Below are 3,165 nucleotides of genomic sequence, written 5' to 3' on the forward strand. Positions count from 1 at the left end.
TGTATGGGAACACTTGACTGGTGTATGGGAACACTTGACGACTGGTGTATGGGAACACTTGACGACTGGTGTATGGGAACACTTGACTGGTGTATGGGAACACTTGACTGGTGTATGGGAACACTTGACTGGTGTATGGGAACACTTGACTGGTGTATGGGAACACTTGACTGGTGTATGGGAACACTTGACTGGTGTATGGGAACACTTGACTGGTGTATGGGAACACGGTGAGTCCACTGTGAACAAGGTGAGGAGAGACAGAATGGAGACAAGCCAGGAGGTCAGCACTGTATAAAGTTTTTAAAGACAGGTTTATTTATATATAAGTGCATGAAATTGAATACAGAAACTTTATTAAAATACTGTATATTACAAACTTTAATCCAATAAATTTTGTGTAATGACATTGAAGTGCTGGATTCATCTTCACAGATGTCCTGTGTGTCTTCAGCAGTTCACCCTGTATATTACAATGAGAGCCAAGTCCAGATGGATCTCGGAAGTTGTCCTGGGAGCAGACGCGGATGGAAGTTGTGCATCTTTCCTTTACAGCAGTGAATTGAACTGCACGCTTATCTTCTGAGGCCAACTTTCAAGAATCAAAATAACTTGCATATGTTTATTGCTGCCCTTTGAAGAAAATGTGTGGTGAAAAATAATTTAAAATAAGGACCAGCATCTCCGAGGCTAACCTGATGCTTACTGCGATTAAAATACTTAAAATTCACCGCAAAATTTGTGTCTCCAGGGAGTTATGCTATATACACAATGAGATTTGTACATGACTTAGGAAATAAAAAAATCGCTCATATAAAATTAAAAATCAATAGTATACAATATTTACAACCTGTTAGGTATTACATATAAACATAGTTTAAATAATCCTTCAAAATGAAATTGTTTTATGTAAACATGCAATACACATACTCATACAGTGTAGTTTATAGTCTTAACAGAGGGGAAACCATGTTCACATAACGCGGGGACTTCATCAAACACACTTTTGTCTGAGTATTACCCTCCAAAGTCTATTCTTCCTGTCTTTAAGCTTCACAGTACATTTAGTATTTCTATTGTAAAAAATAAATCCCTGATGGTAAACATATTTCTAAAGGTTACATAAAGTGTCTGTCTTTGTACTACAATATTAAACTAACACTGTCCACACAGGAATCTCTAGTTTACATAAAACTCAACTTTAAAATCCCACATTTAATTTGTTTGACTACATTTTTCTAATTTCATACTTACTTGGACAAAAAGAAAGAAAAAAAGAGAAAGAAGAGGAGGAAACTGCCCCCATGTGGTGAAGGACTGTAAAGTAGTTGTCATCTGTCATGGTCAGTGGCTAACTTCCATGGAACTGGAACTGTAAGGGGTAAGTAGCTGGACTCGCCTCAGTGGCCCACTCTAAGCCCTGGACTCTCTCTGCAGGTGGTGTGCACAAAGACAGCTCACTGGCCACACCTCAGACCTCTCTAAGTCCACTTTGCAAAAGGTTCTTAACTTTCAAGGCACTGAGATATCATTTAGCTTTTAAATAAATTATACTGTGGTTTAGCTAAACGGTTCATCAGTGGGCTGACAGAGTTAGTTTCTTAGTCTCTGCTGAATCAGCTATTCGTGTGCTACTTAAACAAGCCATGCTAGCATGTAACTGAAGCTGTCCCCTCATCCTGGGACATCTTAAGGCTGGTTAGAACCACGGGAGACCATGCTGCCAGACTACACAGCTATGCTGAGTGGAGGGAGCTTCCTATCTGTTCATATAAACAGGCAGAGCTCACGACCAACGGTGTGGACAGGGAAAGAATTTCTTCAAGGAAAACACATCTATCATCATAAACACTTTTAAAAAAACTATGCAAACAAAGTATTTTTCTTTCTAGGAAGAAAACTTTAAATCTATTACATCCCAACCACTTTCAGTGATGTAACGTAAACAGTTTGACTTCAAAAGGAGGAGCCACGCACAGAGGTCCACACCTGCAATCCTGAGACCTGACAGGCTGAGACAGCAAGATCCCAAGTTCAAAGCCAGTCTGGGCTACAGAGTGAAACTCTATCTCAAAAATATAAAACTTAAAAACAAAACAAAACAAAAACCCAAAACCCAAAACCAAACCAAACCCTTTAAATATCAGTAGCATTCCCAAGCTATTGTTCATTTAGACAAGACTCTAAATAAGTTAATGTCTTGAAAAGACTCCCCAGTCCATGTCTAGGAGGAAAAGTCCTCTGCTCACAGGGTCTAGATGATCAGCATCAGAGGATAGACTCAGGCATGCCCCAGAGGGAAAGGCTGTGTCATGGAGCCTAGACACAGCAGGTGTGGGTACAGGATATCATGTGAAGGAGCACGGGGCAGTGCATGGACTGCCTGCCCATCCCTGCCCCACCCTGTGCCTTCAATGCACCTTTCCCATGAGGTGAGCACAGCATAACCACGGGCACGGAGCAGTCTCTCTAGACCAGCGCTTTTCAGCTTCTGTCAAGGGCTGCACACATCTAAGTCAGGATGTGTGACATCTGCTCTGGAAAGCGGAGAGACTGTTAGAGAAACTGCTAAACAAATTAGTTTGCAAAACCAAAATGGCCATCATTATGCATGTTCAACACATGTGCTACACATGTAGATAAAGAGTGTGAAAGCCAACCTCCTGAATTAAGAAATAATTCTGCATTACAGCCCAGCTTGCTCAGAAAGGCAAGTATTGCCACTGCTTCATAAAGGGTCCGCCGGCGCAGCGCCCTGCATCCTGAAAACATTCATATAGGAACATTAATTTCTCCCAAACAGATTCCAGCTATATTCTAAGATAGGCAAATTCAGGAACTAAGCCACCACAGTGGATCACCTACAGAAAACAGGGATCCTCAAGGCCGTATCCAGCACACACAAGGTGCCGTGAGCACCTGCGGTTTGTAGAGCCACACTCACTGGAGCAGGCGTTAGCAAAATTCTGTCTCCGTGGTAGTTTACAGTCTTCACAGGATGGAGGGGCTATGCATGCACTTCACAGGGGATCTTTTCATCTATGCTTCTGTTTCTGTGTATAAACCTCTTTAACAACTTCCCCCCTTTGAATTTCCCTCTGTTACAAATGGTATTGCACATTTAAGAAACATTACATTTTAAGTCGAATAATGTCCTTTATATCC

At 41.4% G+C, this 3,165-nt stretch overlaps 1 protein-coding gene across 1 annotated transcript in view; it reads right to left on the reverse strand.

The window, feature by feature from the left end:
• Positions 1-295: 295 nt before the first annotated feature.
• Tmem170b (transmembrane protein 170B) overlaps positions 296-3,165 on the reverse strand; it is a 38,871-nt gene continuing 36,001 nt past the window's right edge. Inside the window, exon 4 of the transcript XR_007973182.1 lies at positions 296-633. The gene's annotated coding sequence lies outside the window, so the exon portion shown is untranslated. The remainder of the gene's footprint in view (positions 634-3,165) is intronic.

This window comes from Apodemus sylvaticus, chromosome 14 (assembly GCF_947179515.1).
Source record: "Apodemus sylvaticus chromosome 14, mApoSyl1.1, whole genome shotgun sequence".
NCBI classification, from domain to species: Eukaryota; Metazoa; Chordata; class Mammalia; order Rodentia; family Muridae; genus Apodemus; species Apodemus sylvaticus.